The sequence below is a fragment of the Anas acuta genome, chromosome 1 (genome assembly GCF_963932015.1).
Source record: "Anas acuta chromosome 1, bAnaAcu1.1, whole genome shotgun sequence".
In the NCBI taxonomy this organism is placed as follows: Eukaryota; Metazoa; Chordata; class Aves; order Anseriformes; family Anatidae; genus Anas; species Anas acuta.
Window position 1 is genome coordinate 30,791,506 of NC_088979.1, and position 25,106 is coordinate 30,816,611.

The 25,106-nt window shown below is 40.0% G+C and overlaps 1 protein-coding gene across 7 annotated transcripts in view; it reads left to right on the forward strand.

Annotated features, from left to right (window-relative positions):
- The window catches only part of ENOX1 (ecto-NOX disulfide-thiol exchanger 1), a 360,411-nt gene that overhangs the window by 53,470 nt on the left and 281,835 nt on the right, over positions 1 to 25,106 (forward strand). For all 7 annotated transcript variants that reach the window (XM_068675336.1, XM_068675334.1, XM_068675281.1 and 4 more), the window contains one exon: positions 19,098 to 19,171. The gene's annotated coding sequence lies outside the window, so the exon portion shown is untranslated. The remainder of the gene's footprint in view (positions 1 to 19,097; positions 19,172 to 25,106) is intronic.

Here is a 25,106-nt window from a genome sequence, read left to right on the forward strand (position 1 = left end):
AACTGGATTGCAGTGTGGCATGTGTTCCCTGCTGTGTCCAAAATGAACTACTGAATAGGTGCAAATGTAGATGGCAGGATAAAAATGGAAACTATTCAAACCAAAAGCAATTAACTTGTATACAGATGGCTTTCTGGCATTCACAGCTGCATAGATTTTGGTTGTGTAATTTTTTAGATGTGCTGTGGAAGGTTAGAACCTCTATACGTCCATTTCCAGCTGTTCATGCACATAAAATAGATAAGGAAACGAAGCCAAGTGAGCATTGTGTACCACATCAGACTTGCTTGCAGAGATAGCCATCTAAAACATTAGTGCAACATCCTGTTCTGTCAAATGGCCCTTGTATCAGTCTTTTATGAGAAGAAATTACATATTTTACATCAAAAGAGTCTCTTCAATTTCATAAAAATGAAATATGGAGAACTGCTAAGTATACGTCATATCTCTAGGATAAAGCCTAGGGGCTGAGAATCCCAAAGAGAAGAGGATTGCTGAAAGTGTAAAACATGAGTTCTTTACCCAGCCTAGTATATTCTAGAGACTCTGTCTTTGTAAACATTAGGATTTAAGCTGTTTCACATACAAAAAAAAAGTATGCTGTTCATGTGCTCTGATCATTTATAGAAGAATGCAAACAATTAACTTTCCCAAAAAATTGTTAAGCCATGCTTTAAAAATAAAATAAAATAAAATCATTGGGTTAACATGGAATCTACACTGCATTTTCATGGAGAATATAAAAAATACTTGCTTGGGTCAGTGAAAATCTGCACTTTTGTCCTGCATTTCTTCACTCTTCTAAAAAATCCATTAAGAAAAGTGTTTGAAATGTCTTGGTAAAATGGTCAAAATATTTGGACTGGACTTGGTGGTGGTGTAGGTACCTCTTTGAATATTTAAAGCTGGTACAAGACCACCATTCGAATGGCCAGCTATCACCACCATGTGCATGTGTTGGCTGAGGGTTATCAGTGCTAGAGGAGAAACAGCTCAAGAGGAACAGTTGCAGCCCTGGTGTGCGTATCTGTATATGGATTGCTCTTCATCTCTCCCTGCTCCTGCTGTGTTTGCACAGCAGTGACGCTGCAGTTGTAGGAGCTGTGTGCTTTCCTTTTCTCCTTATTTCTGACAGAGTTCCCTCTCAGCAAGTAGATACCTGGGAAGAGATGTAAGAGTCCATCATTTGTTTTGTTGTGGAAGATGAGATCTAGTCTTTCAGAAAGGAATTCTCTATGGGAAATGAAGGAGCCCATCCTGTTGTTTCTAGAGGAATGTTGCACCTGTTTACTTGTCACTAATAAGACTTCTCTATTTAATGTTCTCTGGGGTATGTGTCTCTCCCTTGATCCACTTGAAGCGCTTTCTCATGGTTAATGATCTGAATTTGCCAAGCACACTGACTCATTTCAGTGCTGTTTTTCATTATGTAAGCTATTAACAGGTCACTGCTCAGATGCTGGAAAATCTGTTTCAGGCTAATAGCAAGGTGCACAAGTACCTCTCCGTGGTATATTTGCTACCTGTGCACACGTGTTCTGGCTTGATAGTTGGTAGAAAATCCCACGGCAATACGGGATGCAGCGTCTATGACATTAGCAGTCAATTCCTAATCAGCCTTTCATTAACACATACAGCTCTTCACCTTTTCGAGGATTTTTGCACTGTGTGGCTGAAGGAGGGTGAGAGGAAACACATTGCCATACAGAGGAAGGTGTTGATAAGTAAGGAAGTCAAATCCTTCCCAGGAGAAACAAAGTTCTTGTGCTGGAGGAGGTAATAATGCAGGATAAGAATCAGTGTTGGAGATTGTTTCAAGTGGCTGCATATAAAAAATCTGGCTTTCTGGCATGGAGTATTTGTTCTGAAAGTCAGTAACAAGGCTGTTGAGGGTTGAGAATTTGTGAAGACAATTGAAAAGAGAAGTAGTTGGACACAGGAAAACCTTGAAGGAAACATGGAGAAGGTTATTTTAGGTCCCAAGTTTTGACAACTGACAGTTATGCTGTTAACAGCAGACAGTAATTATTACAGGAGCAGATCCTCCCATTGCTTCTTCTTGGATAATGTCCTTTTGCTTACAGATGGTTGTCTTCACATGCAAGCAGTTTTCTAGTTTTTTCTTCTGTGTGCAGACAAACTGTTTGAGAATTAATGAATGAAAATTAGAGATGGGTCCAAGCCCAAATTTGATTTCTGAACATCACCCATTTTCCGGGAGGAGAAGAGAAGACTTAGGCAGAACTTCTCGCAGAAAACAGTCCAAAGTTATTTTCTTTTTATTCATAGTTTCTGTGGTTAGAGGCCACTAGTAGGGTGACCTTTTAGTTTCCTGGATTATTTTTTTTTCTGTTTCCCTAAATGTTATGTAAAAATCCTATTGGGAACAAGGCATGAGAGCAAAGAAATTTAAAACAAAGCAGCAGCAACAACAAAACACCATTCGTATGTCATTTGTTTTGGAGGAAAGTCTAAGTTAGACTTCTCTTGACTAGGACAAACCTAGGATGAGAGGAGGAGCTTTCATGCATGCAGAGATTCACAGCCCAGTGGGTAGAGGTGAAAATCTTGAATGTCAATGCCCTTCCTCACTGAGGAGAAAATGAAGAAGACCATCCTTGCATGAGCTTGCACAGGAAGGAAATACTACAGTTAATGCATGTGCTGAGGTCTGAAAAATCTTTTCAGTATAAAGCAGTGCAGAGACAGGTTCTATACAAGGAAAAAGGGACACTAAAGGATTTATTGTGTTGCAGTATTTATTATGTAAGAGGTATTTGCATGGTAAAGAGAGAATGCAGATTTTACTCAGAATAAAGAGGACAGGATGAATGATGTTAATGAAAAGATGATTGATGGAAGCAGGAGTTTGTCTACCATACCACTCTCATATTTTCTGAACCCCTGCAATAATTTTAAGGACATCTGAGTTAAATGATGGGTAGATTAATCCTTTGGCATGCTAAATTTGCATAAAGAGTCTGCTGTGCCAAGATAGAGGTGGGATGAATCCAGATCTGATCCTACAGATGTTAGTTAGGTGCCTATTCTCCCCATGCAGCTGAGAGAACAGCTTCAGGGAGTGATTCAACCCAGCTATGTTTTGCATTGCCTCTCTCCCCCCACGCTGTACAGAAATGCAATGCAGCAACAGCTTGGATTTGCTCCACTCATCCCTATCAGGCCACCTCAGTCAGGAGTCCAGTTGTCTTAGGCTCCTTGTTTTGCTCCACTGAATATAGGAGGACCCAAACTAGGTAGCCTTAGATGCCTTTCTGTTTTTCTCCAGATGCAGGAAACCTGGTGATTAATGGGTGGTATCCTGACAGCCGAGATTGTTCTGTTTACATGTATTTTAGTTCCTGTACTGAGATTAAGACTGCTTGAATGGCTGTGTTAATAAATATGATCCCAAGTAGAGGCATGTTTTACAGGCCTTTTGTTGTTGTTGTTGTTGTTGTTTTTATCTGATCCAGCTTCTCCACATCCTGCTTTTGTGACTAAGTAGAACCCCCAGTCTGCCAAGCGTGTGCTGTGATAAGAACCTACCAGCCAGACATGGTGCCCTTAATCATTTCCATATTTAGTTTATTTCAGCTAATGTCCCTAAACATCATGTAGCAGGTTGTCACAGGAGCTTCTCAGGTGGGTTCAGTGTACTGATTTCTCTTTGACATTTACTGGTGCTGTGTTGGTGACCACAATTTGGTAGGATGCAGCATCTCAGGACATCCTCTGTGTCACTGCTACAACTTGAGATTATTTTGAGCTCTTTTTGTAGCAGATACAAATTTCTTGTAAGAATTTAACTTCGTGTGGATCTGGGGCTTTTAAGCCACGCACTCAGAGTGATACCTTGAACTCAGGGACAGTGAAAAGACAAGATAACATGCCCTCACTTGAAGCCTAGCAATCCAGATGACAGAGGAGATCTTGCCTCATTATTATCGGTGTTATCAATTAACCACCCGTCAGGGGGTTCCTGTGACTCACAGAGGTTATGGCTGGCTGGCTTCTGCTTTCTAGGTAGTCCCTTGTAATATGGTCCTGTGTCCTTTGTCTTACGTAGAATTTAATCCTTGACATTGCAAACGATTTGTGTTCATTCTCATTACGTGATGCGTGTCTGTGAGATGAGTCAGCTGCACAACTCATCATGACCAGGACAGTTGAAATTATGCCATTCCACAGATAGACCGATTTAGTCACTATTATTGTTTTCTCTAATATATGGGAAGTCAACCATATGTTAATTATTTTTCTTTAGAGCAGCCCCATTAAAAAATAAACTGGTATTATTAGTGCCTAGAAAATCTCTGTGAGGAGCATGAAAATGCCGTGTAACCAGTAGATCTCATGATCCTGTGCTTGGCATGGAAACACTTTGAAAGCTGGTTTGCCAGTGCGCCTTTCTTTTCTGAGTGAAAGGTGGGACATGCTGCTTTTCAGAAAATCAATCGATTTAGTGAGCATAAGGTTAAAAAAGGTTACGGTAATTAACAGTAATACCAGAATATTTGATAACATATTTGGGTTGCACTTAGTACACGGAGTGTACTCTTTAGTCCTCCATATTTATATATTAGCCTTGATTAGTGAAATGTATTTTAAATTTCTAATCCAGGGGGACCATAATGTGGTATTCTAAGATTGCAGTGGGAGTGGTGGTTAAAGAACCTGGGCCTTTGCTCTTGATAAAGTTGTGAGATCTGTGCTTCTAAACCCCCATTTTTTTGATGTATGAAATCTGCACAGTGCTTTCAATATTTACTCCTTTGTGTTTTAGGGAGGCTTACGCTTAAGAATCCAAGCCACCTGGGATATAAAAGGAAGCTGGAAAGATATTTTTTTTTCTTTTAAATGCTGGATGGCTTCATGCACAGAAAGGGAGTATCATCTAACTGATTGGGATCGTTTTAAAACATGATATGTCTGCACTGCATGAGTAAACTTGACAATTTGGGGCTTAATTAGGTAATGCAATTGCACTCATAGACACTTCAACGTTGTGGAAACAATTAATGCATATAAACTTGCTATGTTTTTTTTTGTGGGCAGTTAGAGTACGTTTAATTTTTAATGTATTAGGCTCCTTTTCTTCTACTTCAGCATGACAAGCAATTTTTGACATCTTTCTGTAAGTGTTTATAGTTTTAAAAAGCCCTTTAATTGTGATAGTTGCTCAGTGCAGTGTTATGCAGTGACAGAGGACCCTAGGAGCTTTTTAGCTTGTGCAAGAATCAGAGGGTGTCACCCAATAGATGCAGAAAGCCTTAGTCCCTAAAAACTCTTAGGACACAATGGAACAATATATGAATACTTTCTAAAGGTGATCATCTCCTTGTGTTCCCTCCCATCTCCCCGGCCCACAAAACCCTAAACTGTCCAAACAAAACCTTGCAAGTCCTCAGGAGAAATGTGCATATTAAAGCAAAATGACAGAGGTGCCATTGTTAGCAATCTAAGTTTAAAAATCAAGACTCAACCCCCCAAATTACATGATTTTAAGAATAAAGGAAGCTTTTTTCCCAAGTCTTCATGCATTTTAATTTATCACGACTTTTCTTAGTATGTATGTGAGGGGGTGGACAATAATTTGACGTTGAAAAGTGCACCTTTAATTCACAGCCCTCTCTGCTTTCTCAACCTGAACTAGTTTGCTTCTGGTCACCCTGAAACAAGGATGACTGCTCTGTCACTGTCCTGCTTCTTCGTTCCTATTTCACCACCTGGAAATCCCTGCTGAAGTAGGACTATTCATTGCTAATGTATGAAATCACAAACCCCAAAACACTTTCTTTAACTTTGAGACAATCTATTTCCTTTGGATAAAATCTATTAATTTTGCAGATTCTTTTCATTTTCCATTATCTTTTCAATGATAATCTGAGCTTACAGCAGAATTTCACATCAGGCGGTTTTGGTTTCCTAAAAACAAGTAAACTGCACCAATGACCACCAAGACTTCTTATTCCTAACTCTGGGTGTTACGGTGCATGATATTAAACTAAAGCCAAATTCCTCTAAGAGAGAAAACTGTGACCTGCTTGAAAGGCAGCTGGAAATAATGAGACTGAAAATGGATTTGCCATCTTCAGAGTGAACCCTTGGGATAGAAAGCAGGGTGTTTTCTTTTGGTCATTCTTTCCAGCCTGCAGCTCTCAGGTTTAAACACAGATCCTATGAAATCCCCACTGGAAGATTTCCATGAGCAAAGCACCTTTCCTTCTGCCACCTCTTGTAGCCTGGCTGTGAGTTTGCTCCCCACTTTTCAGTGCAGGGATGGTCGTCTCTCTCTTCCTTCATCACTTTCCTACCCATCCTCAAGAAACCTCCTGTGGCTGAACACACTCAGTCATTAAATCATCCTTCTCTCCAGATATTTCCATATAAGTGCAGAAGCCTGTAGGAGGAAATTATGTAGCTTTCATGCCTGCTGCCTGGCCACGGTTCTTCTGACAGAGCAAAACATGCAGTAAACTGGACAAAGAAATCAAGTATTTACTCTGCTGTGAAGCTGTGAAGGTATTTTCATGTCATAGCATCTTTGCTATGTTGACAGTCCTTACTGCTGGAAAAAGCCATCCTTCATGCTGAGCTTTATGTAGCCTTTATATATGATTATTTTTAAGTGGTTGATTCTCACCCATTTAAATGAGAAATTTCCTCTCTCTTTTTTTTTTTTTTTTGGTGTAATTATTTCAACATTGTAAATCAGGGAAAAATTACAGCAAGGTTAGCTTTAGATTAAAATATCACCATTAGAATTAGCTGTCTGAGTTAAAAATTATACAGCTGATTTCCTAGTAATAAATCTTTAAAAATAATTAAAAAATATATATTCTTTCTACTACTTCCTTGATCTTACCCTCTCTGTGGGACTTGGACAGTGCTTTAGTCAGCCTTTCCATTCCTATGGCTCATCATATCCTGGTTTGGGGATGTGACTCTTGTTTTTCCTCTTAGCTAAGGTTTCAAGCAGAAAAGAAACCCAAAGGCAGCAGCAGAGACTTTGTTGCTGGGTTGGGATATGGAGCTCTGCCCAGGTTACCCAGAACACTGCAGGGTAAGAGGAGTTTTTCACATGTTTAGGACTTTCCTGTAGGCAGTCTTCTGCCTCATAGTCCTTTTGGAGGTGCTAGGATGTTGCTTCATCTGAGCCCCTTTCCTAACCTTTGAGACAGCCTTTTCCTCATTTTTCTGCCTCTTGGCCCTGCAGCCCATGGGTCCCACATGGAGCCGATCTCCACGCTGCAGCCCCCCCATGGGTGGAGGAGCCCCCGGTGGAGCAGGTGGATGTGGCCTGGAGGAGGCTGCGGCCCATGGAGAGCCCCCGCAGGAGCAGGCCCCGGGCCAGAGCTGCAGCCCGTGGAGAGGAGCCCACGCAGGAGCAGGGGGCTGGGGGTGCCAGAACCCCTTGGGAGGGACCCCACGGGGAGTAGGGGCAGAGAGGGACCGTGAAAGAGCAGCGGAGACAAAGCGTCAGGGACTGACTGCAGCCCCCGTTCCCTGTTTCTCTGTGCTGCTCAGGGGGAGGACATAGAAGAGGGTGGATGGGGGGAAGGTGTTTTTAGTTTGTTTCCTTCATTTCTGACTGCTCTACCTTGTTAGTAATAGGCAATAAATTTTATTAATCTCCCCACTCTGAGTCTGTTTTGCCCATCACGATAATTGTTGAGTGATCTCCCTGTCCTTATCTCAACCCTTGAGCTCTTTCCATAACATTTTCTCCCCCTTTTTTTTTTTGAGGAGGGGGAGTAAGAGAGTGGTTGTGGTGGAGTTCAGCTGTGTAGTAGGGTAAAACCACCACAGATGGCATCTCTGACTGCTCTTTGAACACCATCCCGCAGCAGTATATATCCAAACCCTTTGAACTATGATGTGGCAGTCAGTTTTTCTCTTGGCATATTTTCAGACCAATTAAAAGCGGTGAGTCACTTTTACTAACGCAAGCTCAGTTTCACGTGCAGGTAGACTGCAGGGACACAGCTGCCATTTTATTGCCTCAGCTCTATTGCCAGTAATGGGAATTAGCAGCTGTATCAGTTAAGGGTAATTCATGTTTTACGTCTCTTATTATCTTAGGACAAGAGAGAAGGAAAAATCTCAGATGTATAAGCAATTAAAAGAATGACGTACAGTAAAATTCTAACACTGTATTTCTTTTAACTTCTTTGACAATGGAAAGAAAGTAGGAAAGAAGATGGGTTCTGATTAGGAAAGTTAATTGGAGAGGGGAAAAAATCAGGGAGAAATTAGGTGAATAATTCAGAACCAGGGGTATTAGCTATGAGCTGTTGATCACTGTTGGCTTTTGTGAACAATTTTCAATTAATATTCTTTCTTTAGGAAAACAGAAATCCTGTCTGTGCTGTTGTATGCTTAATTGAGCACTTCAGGGAAAACAAAAAATAAACTAAATGAAAAAAACAAACAAACAAACAAGAAAAAACAAACAAACAAACAAACAAACAACAAGCTATGTCATGCAGATCTCTTGTTCAGAGGATGTTCTTTTAAAATCCTTTTTAGAAAAGACATTCATAGCTACACATCCTATAAACGTGCCCTGAAATCTCAGGCCACTCCATGAAGTGGGTAGAAGAGATTTGGTCTGCATTACAGAGTGCGACTGCTGTGGGAAAAGTGGAATTGCAATGGATTGTAGAAAGCTAGTGTTACACTTGAAAGCACTTCAGAAAATATTTTTTTATATGTATTGTTAAGACTGTCTAATGTTCCCCAATGAGGAAAACCAAATTCGCAATTGAATTGAATAGTCATTCTTTAGGAAGACTTCTGTTATTTGCTCCTGCAGTGTAACAGACAACAGAGGGTATATTAACACAGACGCTCAGCAAGATTTTTTAGCTATAAATGTCAAAACCTCTTCAAAACTAGAGTAAACTATTGGACGGCCATAAAAATGAGTATCAAAAGTTCATGAAAACACTGTTACCCTACTCCTTGTAGATCAACATGTGGCAAAATTATTTTGTTGGAAATATGCGTCTACAGGCTATTTATTTTTTGTGTTTTGTTTAACAGCAATTGGCATTTGAGATCAAGAAGGCTTAAACAAATTATGAGTAACTCGTGCAGCAAAAATCACGACTGATGCATTTACAACACAGGGTCGATTTTCCTCATTTTATTAGGGAGTGGAACAAGAAAGAAATGAGGACAGGAAGCATAAGACTTTGTAACACCAAATTAACACGGTACTCTGACCACGTACAGACGTTCTTTTCCTCTTGCAAGGCACACTGATTGCACTATACAGACCTTGGAGAAGAGACAGCTGTGCAGTTGTTGCTAAGCCTATTTCCCTCTCACTTTGGCTTATTGGATTATTTTGTACAGTGGAATGATAGGAATTTAAAAATGAAAAAGTGCTGTTGAGTCATCTAGTCCATCTTGCAGCTAATGGAGGATTGTTCTCTGTGGATCTCTGTCCAGTTGGCTTTAGATGTGATTGGACTTCAGCCAATTTCCTTTGGAAGATTATTCTACAATAGAATACACTTCATTATTAGGATTTTTTTTTTTCCTGTCAGCCTAAATGTTACTTTGCTCAGTATAATCACATTACTCTTAGCTATAGTTTCCTGAAAATCCCTATTTAAAAAATCCTTAGTGTGTGCATCGTTCCAGAGCTTGTAGATAATTATCATATTTCTCTTTCAATCGTGGCTTTAGTCAAGCTATACATATTTAGTTATTTTAATATTTTCTAATAAATCAGTCTTCCTAGATTAATGATGACTTTTATTGCTGCTATCATTGAGCCAAATCTCAAATTATTCTATTTAAAATTCAACAAGAAAAGGCTGGGCTGAATAAAGACTTACAGATTAGATCATGGTGTTATTGAAAACCCATCCTTTGAACCCCTGTTTGTGACTTCAGATCAGTGATTTGTCTGAATGCCAGCTCTCCTGATGCAGGCTTCAGCAGTAAGATTCATCCAAACTACCTTGAGTTATCTAGTGTGAGTGCCTACATCAAAGCTACTCTCCCTAGATTCCTTTTAAAACCATCGGACCCTATAGTTGGGTGTAATTCATCTGAGCTATTTTAGTTATCCATGTTATGATGAGAAGAATTGAGCCCTTGAGGTACCTATTTCTCTCTTTCAATTAAGGGTAGCCCAAGGTGATGAGCTCATATATTGACATCTGCAGTCAGTGAGACAAATTTCCCCCCTTGGTGCTGACGTTGTGGAGATCAATACAGGATAACTGTGCTGGAGGGCCACCTGACTTGCATTGATCAGTCCCTCTGTCCTGGACCACAGGCCTCCTTGGATATTTAATGGTTGTGTCCCTGCATGTTCAGACATCATGCTTGAAGAGAGAAGTCCTGGTGGCAGTGCCACCGTGGCTTGGAGACTGCAGTGGGGTGCTTTAGTACTCAGTGAGGCCTGATGGGTGTGCTGAGGCCATTCCTGACACATTTGAATGACATTGAAGTCAACAGAGAAGTATGGTGGTTACATTGAGAAACTGGGGGGCAGATGAAACTGCCTTTTGCATAGACATGAAGTAGTTGCAGCATTAACCTAGAGAGTAGGAGGCCTGGGTGCCAGATTCTTTGGTTTTCAAGTCTGTCTGGACTGGAGGAAAGCCATGGTCAATATCTTCCACTTTCCATGTCCTCTAGTAAGATGGTAGTTGTATGACAGATGCCTACTGTTCTTCTCTCCCCTATTATGTATTTGTCCTCCGCTGACAGCTCAGTGCTAGTGCTCAGAACCTTAAATGCATTTAAAGTGCGGCCCCCGGCAGCTGACTGCTCAGATGCAGTTCTTTTCTTTTGGCTAGCCATAGGTTATAGCTTGCTCTCCATGCAGGTATAATCATTCCTAGCTTGTAATGGAGCTCATAGAAAAAGAAATCAGCATCTTGTGTTTTGTTCATTAGGTAAAAAATAAATTAAATATGGTTTCCCAGTGGATGGTTTCCTTCTGTCAGACTTTATGGCAAAATATGCTAAGCCTCCATTCGCTGTAATTTGTGTATAATATCCAGGAGGAAACTTTTTTTCTAAATACATTTGGAGGGCAAACACCAGAGAGGGAGGAGAGCTGTTGAAATTGAAGGATAATATCAGCAGAAGTTAATATGTTTATTAATTAGTCCTGAATGAATTTAGACTGAAAATTAAAAGAAATTTTTCAAACATCCCAAGAGGTGAAGTACTGGAATCAACTCCAGACACAGTATTTGAGTAAAAAAAAAAAAAAAACAAAATAATTTGCTAACAGTAAAGTAGAAAAACAGAATACTTGGCTAACAGATGCCAGGAAGACCCATTTTAAGAGGTCAGTGTGCAAAACTCCTTGCTGTTGCCAGACCCTTGGAGTCAGGGATATCAGTTGCTCCCCACCAACACACACACATACAAAAAAAAACCAAAAACAAAAACAAACAAACAAACAAAAACAACAACAACAAAAAAAAAGGGAGTTGTTGTTCTTGGTCTTTTCTTATTGGTATTAGGAAGAGATTTTGTGGTTTGTGTGTGTCTCTGTAGAACAGATGCTGTGTGGCCCTCCTGGACAAAACTAGATCAGGAAACGAGACAAGACCCCTTTTTGTCCCCCTGATTTGTGTATTCCTTCAGTACTGCAGCCCAAGCACCATACCCAGACTTTTCCCATCTGAAGCCCGTGATGAAAACCTGCCAGGCAGCAGGGTTCTGCTCTTAATTCACAGTAACTGGAACAAAATGCAGCTATCTTCATCATTCATACAGACATGCAACCCTCAGAGACTACAAGCCTACCACAGCACACCATGCTTCATCTTGATGCTAGCAGACACAGTACGGAATTGTCTGCTGGGACATTTAACTTTGAAACATCACGACACTGAAGATAAGAAGGTCTTGGAGGAGTGTGTGTTGGGCAGGGGTAGTATTTTTAGCTACCTTTGCTTAGAATTGCTCTGCTATCCTAATACTGTCGTATCATCACTGTAGTGAACTCATTCTGCCACTAGCCTGTCTGCTGATAACCCTTATGAGCTATTCCTCATTATTTCTGATTTTTCAGAGGATAACATGTTGGTACCTGTCCTACACTTTCAGCAAAATGCATAACTTACTGTTTAGAAAGGCTTCTTAGACTCCTCTCTAGTTTCTTGATCCTGCTCCCCTTCACAGCTCCAGATTTTGTGCTTGCTTCTGAGACCAGAGGGAAAGTTGGCCTTTCTTTTCTGGAACACTAAAAATAATATGAGCAAACACCTTTGAATTGTAGCTGACTGCTGTTACAATGGCTTTCTGTATCAAGGAGGACAGGATGGTCCTCCTTTCAAAGAGAACACGATGTTTCTCCTATGGATTTGTTGATCCACTTTTGATTTCTGAGGCACGACTTCACTAGTGGCTAGTACTGAATGGTTCCTCCTTTTATGCAGGTATCTAGTATCATAATCTTCAGATATTGTGAAGCTGACTGTTACTTAAGGAATTTCCAAGATAACTGAATGTCATGGACATACAAAACTTACCCATGTTGTCCTTCTAGGCCCTAGTCCTGAAAAATGTGATCTCTAACTTCCTGGACCCCCCATTTTACATGCATTGTGATTATTTGAGCAGGGCTTCCTCAATACTTGTCACTATAGTTAAAGATGGGTCGGGTTAGAGATTTATTTCATCTAAAGCATTGAATTGCTTACCAAGTCTTTCACTAGGCTGAAATTGTGCAGCTTAGTGCATCTGCCTTATTCTTAAAAGAGAAACAAACAAACAAACCAAAACCCCAATGTATTTCCATAGCAAGTTTCTATTCCAAGCTCCGGACCACTGTGATGGCAGCATGTCTGCTTATCTCAGGCCCTCTACAGGGATGCAGCAGGGGAGCTTAGGCCTTGCACTGCCCAACCCAAAGCAGTGGGCACATTGCCTGCCTGTTGTGCCTGCTTCCCTTTAGAAGGGCCTCCTACAGTAAAGTTGCTCAGCAATTTTTTTTTATTATTATTATTTTATTTTTTTTCCACCAAAATACTTCGTATTGGGAATCTGAGCACCTTGGATGCTGCTTCTGAGACAGACTAGTGCAGCTTTCTCGCTTTTCTCACACAGGGCACTTGGAGAACCCATTCATGCAAAAAGGACATTCTCAGCCCTTTGAAATTAACTCTCTGAGCTGAGAAAGATCTGCATTCTTTTTAAACTCCTCATTTTTCTTTTTCAACAAGGAACATTGGTTTGTCCTAGCTTGCCAGGGAGATAATCAAAGAAAGGATTTCACTTTCTACTAATCTACTTCACTGTCAGTGTAGGATAGTCCCAGAACCATTTGCTGCTATTGATAAAGCTGCTGTCCAGTACAGTTACCTTGTCCGTAACAGCGATGGGTGAATACCTTCATTGTGATGGGTGGCAGGAGTCTGTTAATGGCTAGGGATGTAGGACTGGGTGGACACTGACTGACTTCACTTCCCACCTATTCTGTTAGAGCAGGGAACTCAGACTTTAAACATTGATGTTGCCAATGGATAAAAAGCCTGAAGTAATGGGTGAAAAAAAATGTTTTATTGCATTATCGTGTAGCACACTCCATTGCACACGGTGTGACTGTAATTTTGTCAATGATGGTGCACAGGTTAATATACTTTATTGAAGCAGTTTTATTAGCCTGAAACAGAAGTCTGTACAGGAGGCTCTTCTCCCCTCCCCGCCCCCCCAAGTCTATTAGATGTTGCATCTTAGGGGAGTTGTAAGAAGATCGACTCGCAAGAATAATCTTTTCCTCCTCTTCCAGGGAAAAGTTAAAATGTTTAATTTTACTTAGGATAATTAGTAGAATTTCATATGGGTTCAAGAGATGAGAGAGGAGATGTGAGATAGAGCTTCCTTAATTTCCCTTTATTAACTATACCAACTGTGAACCTGCTGGCCTCAATGTACTGTCAAAAGAAGAGACATTTTTCTGTATGTGTAGATCTATGTTAAAAAGAACAAATTTAAAATGGGGATGGTAATGATGGAATCTGAAAGAGTAATTTTAAAAAATGAGGTATAATAAAGGAAGGCTTGGCATGTCCATTTATTCCCAGATTACAGTCTTTGGCTGAATGTGAAGCCAGAGAACCCACCACCCACCATCTTGCAAGTTTTAATACCAAAAGAAAAAAAAAAAAAGACAACGGTCTGCTATGTTAAATGTTGCTACCTGGCATCTGAAAGTGATAGAAATTGTTAAGGATATCACCCCTTAATTGTCAGATACAAACCAAATTCTTAAAAAAGTATTACACATAGTTGCTCTAGTATATACATTCTTGCAAACCTTTTCCATAGTGTCTGATATATACTGAATATTCAGTGTAACAAACTGGAAGGGATTTTACAAGTTAATGCCTCTAAAAGGAGATCACAACACATTTCTGGCATTGTGTTTCAACCTGGACTCTAAGTTACAGCTTGCTTAATTCTTAATGCAGTAACTGCTGTTCTGTGATTCAGAGATTTAAAAATCCTGCACAGAGTGCTGTCCAATTTAGTCATTTTGCCTCAGGCAGTGAGCAAAACTTGAGTCTCTCTTCAATAGTAATAGTAATTATACAGTAATGTGATAGACATAATGAATGATGTAAGAGTTGAAACTGTTTATTTATTGGACAGTTGTTTTGGGCAGGGGAAAAGTCTCCTTGTAAGATAACTAGGGAACATTCTCACCATACTCACATCGTGGACTTTTGTCCTAGCGTAAATTAACAAAGAATCACCCAGTGAAGTGTTACTTAGAGAGTGTTTGTTTGTTTTCGTTTTGCAGTCCCAGCACTAGAGTTCCTTTTATTTCCTATGAAAACTTGAATTCCATAGAATGTGATGGACACCTTCCAGCTGGAAAAAATTTGGGTCTAATAAATAGCATGTAAAAGAACTGGCAAACTGCGTCCTGGACCTTTTCCATCACAGGCTCCAGAGAAATGAGACTGAAAGGAAGATGAAGAGGCCAGATAATTTGTGTTCTGTATTTGTAGCCTTTGGATGACTGGGGCTTCTGAAAGTGTAAAAAGGTGGTCAAAAATTAAAAATTAAAGAAAAATAACGAAAAAATTACCCTTTCGTCCTCCTCTTTGCCTCCCAGCTCACCTATATAAACTCATTTAGATGCAAATAAGTAGACAGACCATCTGGGATAAAATAATAAACATTCATAGTTTTGTTTAATTTTCAGTTGGCTCTGAAGAGGAATCAGTTTTATGTTAGTACACATGATGCTCTGAGTACTTTTTGCAAAGGGTGAATAGTGCCTCTACAAAGAAAAAAGGAGTGCAAAACCCATGATGTAGTCCATTGCAGCCCCAAGGCACCATTACCTGTACCTAAGCTCCTTCTGACAGATGTTTTCGGAGAAAAAAAAAAGGTCTTTAAAGGAGAATCTCACAGTAGATCACAGTGCCATGTGATGCACCGTCTCTTCCACACCTTCCTAGGCCTAAATAGTAAAATCAAGATCTAGAAATTCTGATTCTGCATGGTTTTTGATGAGATCACTGTGCCATGTTCTTTTGCACGTATTTTCTTTAATGTAAATATTTAGAGAAGTTCTATTCATTTCTTCTTAAATTCATAAAGGGTGGGTTTGATTGTGGTTTCTGGCTTCTTTGAAAAAACACCAAAAATGTCTTTTTTGAAAAAGTAACTTGGTAAAAAGAACTTTTAGTTTTCAGGGGAAAAAAAGACTTTTTTTTTCTTTCTCCATCAAAAATCATTTTAGCTCAGAAGCCATTTTTCCCTATCTTGATGAAAAGAAAATTATCTGATCTTGAGATCAATAATGTTGAAAACAGCAACAGCAGTGATCATCCTGTACGGACGTTGTTTTCTGATGTTCTCTCAGATCTGAAAAGTTTTGCATACTGTAAATTTTGGCCTGGCTTAGCTCAGGCTTCAAACTTTCATCAAGCAACTCCAAAAAATAGGGGTTGTTTAAATGCAGCAAGGCAAACTGGAAATGACAGTTTTTTAGATATTCCAGTGTGTCAAAACATCAAAGGAAAATACTGAAGTGTACCAGTGTGCTTCTAGTTTGTCTGGGGCTTTTTCTATGGAATAGTCACATTTTCTAGGGTCTAAAACGGTGGTGGATCATTGTATGTAACGTATTGTTGTCATGCCACAAGGCATTCAAAAAAAGAGATTGAAATTATCTTGAGAAAACCAAATCACTTTATTTCAAAGACAAATTAGATTGATCTATCTTACCATTCTCTATAGATTTCATAAGCACATTACTTGTTGAAGTGGTAGCAGACATTTTATATATTACAGCAATTTGCATACGTTCATTAAGCTGTACTTTGTAAGGCTTTCTGACAGGGGCATTTGATGAATCCTTTTGTGAACTGCATTGTTTCTTTGCACAGAACAATCTGTTAAATCATGCCTTTGTCCTTCAGTTTGTCAGTATCAGTAAATGAAGCAGATGTTAATAACTGTGGGAGGGTTTGGGGCTTTTTTGGTGTTTGCAGAATATGGGATAACTGTGGAGGGCACGATGTGTTTGCAAAAGTGACAGCTGGTGTTATTAAAGATAGAAAGTGTGCTAGAAGCAAAAAGTTTCCTTGGCATCTTTTAGCAACCCTCTGAGATTTTTTGGAACAGTCAAATGGGTGGTCACTTCTAAAATAAAAGCTGCTAATGTTATGCACAGCAATTTGCGTGCCTATACTCACATGTAACGATGGTTGCAACAGACCTGTCTCAGCCATGCAATAATTCATCCTGCTCCTCTATAAATATGGTACAAGAAATTCTCAGGTCAACAATCCCTTGAGACCTGTCTTTGAATAATGTTTCATCCTTAACCACGTTAGGAGAATTTTACATGTGACTCGTGTTTTGAACGTTACCTTTACAAGAAAAGTTGGGTTGGTCTTCATAGTTCAGCCCTTGAAATCTACTGCCTGCCATGAAGATTACTCAGCCTAAGATGTTTGCAGCCTGGAATCTGTGCATTTAGGTGCCTAATGATGAGTGGTAACTCCTGTTCAGGTGTGGTAGCTTGAGTGCTTACAGTCAACCGCAGAGCATTGCAAGTGAGGATAAATCATGCAGCCATAAAAGTGGGTAAGAGATGAGAGGGATAAATAAGAGTGGAAAACATAGTGTAGGGAATAAATTTATGTGGGAAAAATGCTACAAGGCTAATTGATGGAGAAGGAAATGCAGAAAAGCAGCAGATGTTACTGTAGAGAATAAAGGGTAAACTTTGGCTAGTCTCTGATCTAGCAGTTGTTTCTTGTTGGTATTACCTAGTAAATAGCTCACACTGCTTTTGGAGGTGATATTTGGCTGATTTACACATTAACTATAACGACATTCACTTTCTGATTCCTCTGCTGAGGAAAATCTCTTTGGGGGAATTGAACAGAAATTGCAAAGGGCAGAGAAGTAGTGGCATTACTCGTTCCTCCTTGTGATGGAGCCTGAGCTTCTGTGCCTGGCTTCTCCACAGCTGACATCAACAGCAGGAATGGCAACGTAGCATATAGAATAAATAACCCTCGCTATTGTCATGTTTATAGAGATTGCCTGAAAATACGTAGAGAAGACCAATGAAGGATTTCTGTAGTTGTTGTTCTTACACAAGAAAGTAGGCAGCAGCTACAAATCAGTGAACTGTTGCCTTTGTAAGAAGAATTGGCAGAATCCAGAATTTCATGCTGGATGAAAATTTCTACTGCTTCTGCTTCTCAGAGACAGCCTTATCTTTATGTCTGATTATCTTGCAAAAAAATGAGCAGCGAAATAATTATCCATGCTGATATTTACATTTTGTCTCTCTGCTTGAAAATTACCAGCTCACAGAAGGGAACAGAGGGAGTCTAAGACTCCTTTGGTGGGTTGAACCTTTGGAGAAGAAAATGCCTGCTGTGCAGCTGGAGCAGATAGGTGCTCCCAGCCAGGTGACCATTGATGCATAGTGGGTATAGGCTGGTCTGTTACTGATTCATCTAACTCTGCTGGGGTGATTCACTTTGCCTACGCTGGGAATCATGTGGTGGGTACCAGTGGTGCAGCTGCAGGCTAAAGCTCAGGAAAAATCGTGGGGAAAGGAAAGACGCAATACTTTTTCTAATGTGCAATCTAATTTCTTTAAGGACGTGGCTGTTTGGCAGCACTGTGTGAAAGAGTTTTTCCTGCTGCAGAATTCAAAGATACTAAAGGAGCAGTAGAAATACTCAGTGCACCATCTACTCATGGTGTTGAAGCTGATGTTGTCATCTCAGAAATCACTGTCTAGAACAAAGATCAGACCAAGTGTATTTGGACACATGAAATTCTTTTCCTCCTATTTTTTTTTTTCCACTCCTCTGCATCTTTTCTTGGTCTGCTGAGCCTGTTTCTTTCTTCCAGTGCATCATCTTCAGCTTTTTTATTTTTTTATTACTTTTTTTTTTTTTTTTTGCACATTAGTCTTATCAAACACATTATGCTCTATGTCAACGTGCAAGAAACACCAGGATAAATTACAGATACTCTAGGACTAATTGCAACTAGGTGTTACATATACGCTTACAAAAATGTGCATCTAGAATTTCACATTTGTAGCAGAACTGCCCTATTCAGCATTTTTGGATAGAGACATAATGCATATAATTATGTCCTTGATTTTTTTTTTTTTTTCGCGTGGTTTCCCTGTTCAAGCCACAGTCTTGCTACAAATTAAAGGTAGAATATTGCGTAAATGTACATAGGCATGCTTGTGGTTTCCTAATGTATTTTTATTTTCTGCTATGCTACTGCATTTTTACATATTGAGTATATTGGTTTTGTTCTTTCATTACAGACAGTTGTAGCAAAAGTGCTATTTGGAAATTTGATGTGTTTTCAGAGGTTTATACTAATTTTGAACTCACATGCAGAAGTTGCCTAAGAATCTATGTACTACTATATATGTTAAATTGAATAACCTTTAAATTATACTGTCAATTTTATCACCCAGAATGGCTCCTGTGATGCACTACTGTAGAAGAATTGTCTCATTTCCAAATACAATAATATTTTTTTCTTTCTTTGGTAGCCTTAAGCTGTATACGTTTAGTGACTTGTATATATTATTTCCTTTTCAGATCTTGGATTCTGAACTTGAAGCAATTCTTGATTATATGCTTCTTGAAAGTTGGAGAATACCTGCAATAAATTGGTATGTGTAATGGATACATTCATATTTTGTGTTGGATGATTTGGAATATGTGTGAGTTTTGTTGACAGTTTAATGCTGAACTTCTTAAAGCTCTTGATAAATCTCAGCTGCCATGAATGGGAGAATATGATGGATCTTTGGAGGCTGAATTTTCAACAGCACGTGGTATTTGTATCGCAGAAACTGGGAAGTGTTTGATGCTCACAGTTACTCAGGGAGAAATGTGTACCCAAACTTACAAATTTAACTTCTAACTGAAGGAAAAAGTGAGTCTCTATGAGCAACTAACAAGTTCTGAACATAAAGCAAGGGAGTTGGAAGAAGAGCTCTACTCTTGATCATCCTATACTTAAGATTGTGCTATAACTGGCTTTTCGTCTGTGTTTCCTTTGATTTTCCTTGCAACTGCTTAAGGTAGTTAAGGTATGAATGTGAAGAAATGCCTGAAGAAAAGGTCTATAAAGGTAAAAAACTCAGGCATGCTGGAGTTCCTGAAAATTTTCTCAAGTATTTCAGCGAAGCTAGTATCTGACTTGGAACATTTACAGAAAATATTCAGGCAATTTCAGAACTACATTCTTGCATATAACGAAGCAATTTTTAGGTGATTTCTTTTTTAAAACTCAGGTCACACTTTATGATGCTTGAAATGCTGCTAAACTCCTAGTAATGGAGAGGGGGAAACAAGAGAAGATGTAGAAGGTTTTATTCTTTCTAAAGAATTTACAAAACCAGACATTTTTTTCATCTCAGCTCTAAAGAGGAAAAAGGTTCTCAAATGTATGGGTGTAACAACTGAACTGAATTTGATCTGTATGAGAAAATTTTAAGAGATTTATAATGGGGGAGAGGTTGAATTGTTCTTATAGAATAAAATTCATAATTAGATTTTTGTGTAGAGGACCCAAAAGATTGGTTTTCAGAAGAAATTGCATGTTCTCTAAGAACTGGAATGCAAAGTATTTTCATTGAGTGTGTCATTTGTAAGTCCCAGGATGCCTGATGGAAGCTGAAGAACCACTGTCTCCCTTTTATGCATAGGGTCAGGCGTTTGCCTGAATCACTTAAAGAATAATTGTCCTGCTACTGGATCTCCTGGATATTCAGGCCTGTTTTCAGGCATGTTAGAGGATTCTATGTCTAACAGTGTTTTCAGCTTGTGTGCAGATCTTGCCACTATTTCCTTAATATTTCTCAAATCTAGCAATGTGCCTTTATTTCTCTTTTTCCTCTATGCCCTCTTTGTGATAGATTTGTCTCATTTGTTCTGCTTTGTTTTCTCTTTTGCTTCTTTATTTTGCTTTCCCGTGGTTTTTGCTTTTTCCTCCTCTTTCTAATTCATTTTCAGTCTCTGGAGATTGGCAGCAGTGGGATCTTACACAAGGAGGAGCTTAAGAAAAAATCATAGCAGAATGAGCTTCCTTTTTACTGCCTCTCTAGAGAGCCTGCTGTAAAAGGAAACTTGCTGTCATTCCTGTAAATTTTCCTTTGCAGCCAGCTCTGCTGGGTGTCCCCTTTGTGCCCTGCGAACATCTGTGTTGCAGCTTATGTCTGAACCCAAGTGGAGAACAAATGCGTGAACTTGCTCCTTATTTTGAGCAGGAAGCTGCTGCTATTAGTAGGGCAGGTGGCCTTGGTTCACCTGCGACTTCTAATCCCTGTCTGGGAGTGAAGCAGCCACCTCTCCTCTCCCCTCCCTCCACCGGTGCCCTTGTCCATGGGGAAACACATTTCCCTGCTTTCCTCAAGACACTGCCCGATGCCTGTCAGTTGTCAGCATTCATTTTCTCCCTCAAGTTTTCCCAAGACGTCATGCGCAAGGAAGAAATCAGTAAGCACTGTGCGACTTCTGTGGCATAGTTTACTTTCTGTTGCTCCTGGAAACTTCTGCCTGTGTCCACACAGGCATTCAGGCACCACCCAATGACCCCACCCTACTGAATCTGTAAGCCCTGAAGTATTCAAGCTCAGGAGATTTTGGGGCAGAAGAAAAGCCTCATTCCCAGGGCTGTGCACATGATTCCAGTGACAACTTTTTTTCTTTTTTTTTTTTCTGTGCAGCTTTTGGACACAGCATGAGACAGTTCACAGAGCATGAATTGTGAACTTAATTTCAAACAGACTTATATTAGCCATATTTTTTCTCTTTTTGAGTTATAAAAGAAACATCAGTGCTGTCCTGTTTGCAAGTGCTATCCCACTCGAGCGTGCTCAGCAACATTTGTGAAGCGTAGGTGATGAACTGCAATCTTTGTGACATATGTGTGCCTCGGAGAGAAAAACTGAATCTGTTGTGTCAAGTTGGCTTCAGCTTATGCTCGCAGGGCTGTTGTGATGAGCCTGAAGGGTGTGAAAACTTTTGTGGAGGATCAGGTACGATGGCACAGACTAACTGTATCTGCTGCAGAAGGAAGCTGGAGAATATGAGGTCAGTCTAAATCGTCATCTGTCAGCTGGGAAAGGAGTACAGATGATTTAGCAAGACTTCCCGCAACAACTTCCCGCAGATATTTCAGCTGGAAAGACTCGGAAATAGCAAATCTTCCTGTCTGATGCTAGCTGAAATGGCTACTAGGCAACTTTGTTTTCCTTCCCTTTCAGTTTCCTTTCCCTTTTGTCAGACAGTTACATTAATTTTAGAGCTTTCCAAGCCAGTTTAGAAGTTGTTGACCCCTTTCCTTCCAAAACTAACTGTCAAGGCAGTCCCAGTGCTCTGCAGATGTCTTTCTGTGTGTGAATCCTGCACAGACAATGGTATCTCGTGTTCATTCATGTATGCGCTTTTTACGGAGGGAAGGATTGGTCTGGCTGATTGTGCGACTGGGAGTGCTAAACAGTGAAAAACTCTAAACAAAAAAATCTGGTCCTCTTTAAACGTTGGCGGACAGATATCTGTCTTCCATCTGTGGCAGCCTATGTAAAACAACAGAAGAGCTGCAAAGTTTGTGTTCTGAAACCTTGGAGAAATAACTGGCACGCTCCGACTTCTTTTTTAACTACACGCAAATCTGAAACATTAAACAGGGGAACTAATGTTAAAATGTGGCAAACAGGCAAGAAGCGGGGAAGATCAGCCAGAAGGCTTGTGGCCCATCCCTTCAGGTGGCAGGGCACGGAGCACGAGGAGCTGTGGCCCTTTGGCACTGCTGCTCAGGCATTGCTGTCACTTAACAGGGGCAGTGGTCACCTACCAGACTGTATCTTACCTCCCCTCATTGTATCTACATCCACTGGCTCCCAGGATGTCCCCTGCAGGTCCCTGACCCTCCACCTGGGTCACACCTTTAACCAGGTGCTGCATGGCCTCATGGCTGGAGGAAGGTGGCTGATAGTCTTGCAGATGTGCATCACCCACGGGGACCCTCTGAAGGTCTGGGGTGACCCTGCTCCTCCTGTTTGTTTTTCTAATCAGAAAGTTTGTGAGCGTTAGCAGACAGTGCCAGATTTGAAGGACTATTTCCTCAAACAGCTCTTTGCTGGAGCATTTGAGCAAGGAAGTGCAGTTCAGAGGAGGGATGGGAATATGGATAAAACATCAGGCTGTAACCAGTGTGTTAAATCCAGGCGTGCAGGGGGGAGAGTTAGAGCAGCATGGAGGCTGCTCCATCAAAAACCTGGGGTTGTAACAGCCCCCAGCCAGCCCTAAGCCAGAGGAGATACATACAGATGTTTTGTTCATTCTTGTTCTTACTTGAGGCTTCATTGACTTCAGTGGGCTTTGGATCAGCTTCATGGAGCAGCTGGGAAACAAAGCAAGACTGCATCAGCCAGTATCCCTGGGCAGCAGCAATTTGGTTTGGTTAGAGAAGGTGTCAGCTTTTAGCAGATCCGTGTTCATTTTTAATTTGCCCTGTGCTTCCCCATCTAGGCACTGCCCTGTATTTAGTACCATGTGTCTCTGCTACATTGTACCTTCTGTTTATCAAAGTTATGCAAAGAAGATTCACGTTAAAACACTTACCTTTTCTGAATTGGCTTGGCATTGCAACTGTTTGTCTCCCTTTGCAGCGCTGGAAAATGTGTGTTTACAAGAGGTGATTACACGCACGACACTTTGGTACATGGGAATCTGGAAGCAAAGTCGTCTTTGGATTCGCTGGAACAATTGGGGCTGAGTCACGTTGCTAAACATGCCATATGTTACCAAGTAACACGCCGTGTTATTAATTGAGGATGTCACTAACGTGTTACACAACTGTCAGACTTAAAAATTAAAGCAGTAATAAGGAGCTTTGAAATTGTCTTGTTTCATCTTGGCTACCATTTATAATACCAGTACGTCTAAACATGGATTTTAATAGCAAATGCAAGAAAATGAAGGAAAATGAAGGCAAGTCTTTCTGCTTATGTGGCTTAATGACTTTGGGTGTTCTGCTTAGGATGTAAGCGCCCACCTAGGTGGCAGTCACCTATAGGAACTGCTTCTTTAGACCTCCATTACAGAGATGCTGCATGTTACTATGTGCCATGCAGGTGTGAAGATGGTAAATGCCCAAGTGAAAGATTTTTTTATTATTTTTTTTAACACAAACGCTCAAGAAACCAATGCAATAAAGTGCATACGATCTGCTATTGATTCCGTTATGCCTCTTTTACTGTGCTTGCTTGAAGAAAATGTTTCAGAGTCGCGGAGAGAGGCGTGCACTCGTGTGTTGTGCTGCCTGTATGGATGCTCATCACGCATCCTGCTTCGTGTCCCCGTGTATCCCAGCGATGTGCATCGCTCTTCATTATGCAATGATTGGGTCTGTAACCGTACACATACATAAAGTGCATGGTAGCCAAATGTAGCAAAATAGGAGCTAAGTAACGTGGTTTTGTAAAGACAAGATACCCAGCACAGAGTATCATAAATTGATCCCAGGAGGACAGACCTAGAATATAAACTGTAGTGCTTTGAATATATGCATGTTATAATTGTATTAAACGCTTTGCAGCAATTTGTATTGTATTACAGCTGACAAAGTATTTTACCTCCTAGTAACTAAATAATGTAAATAGTGTTGATATTTTTCTTTTCCATATTTATAATTACATTAATTGCTTTGCTTATTAATAACAGACAGTTAAGTGTCAGCGCCCAAGCTGTAGCTGCCAGTAATCCACAAGCGATTTGTTTTCATATTCAAAATATGAATCTGAAGAGTAATTACCCTTTTTGCAAGCACATATCTTCACAGTGTAAATTTTACATAGAAAAGCTTACTGTTTTACCTAAATGCTGTCATTTTCAATATCAAATCTAGTGCTAATAGAATGTGTTTTAGAAATGAAAAGAAACTTTGGGCTAAGAGGTCAGAAGGCATCCAATGAAAAATAAATGAATAGCTCATTCATTTTAGCTAGGAATTGTGACTTGATTCCAAATAAAGCAAAACTTTGAGAAAGGTGTTTCCAGCCTGTGAAAACAGCCTTTTTTTTTTTTTTTTTCAGAGGCCAAGGTTGGAAGATCCTCATGTAGTGTAATTTTTGCTTTTCTAATGTGGTTTTGTTGGGCTAACAGAGTGTCAGTGGAAAGAAGCATTGTAGAGTTGACCGAAATTTTCAAACAGGAGCTGTGTTTTTTTTTTTGAAAGTTTCTAGAGACATATTCTTTCTACATTGGTATGTAGGAGACTTGAGTTATTTTTGTTCTTTTGAAATTAAAAGCAACTTGAGATCTTGACATAAACCTTGCTAAAACTTCAGTTAAAGAAAGATTTTTCCTCATATTTTTTTTTTCTTTTCATTTTTTCATTTCTTGTTTTCTTTGTAATTGTGATGCTTTATTATATTGAACTCCTTGCCTGAGGCCAGCATTTAAAGCAGGTGATGATTCTGAAAGTTTGCGGACCATTGGTATTTGTCAGAGGTGCACAGTGAAGAGTAAGCTCCGAGTTAATATTGCAGATGTATGCTGAACTATCTGGGGAAGAGCAAAGGTTGATTAAATTCA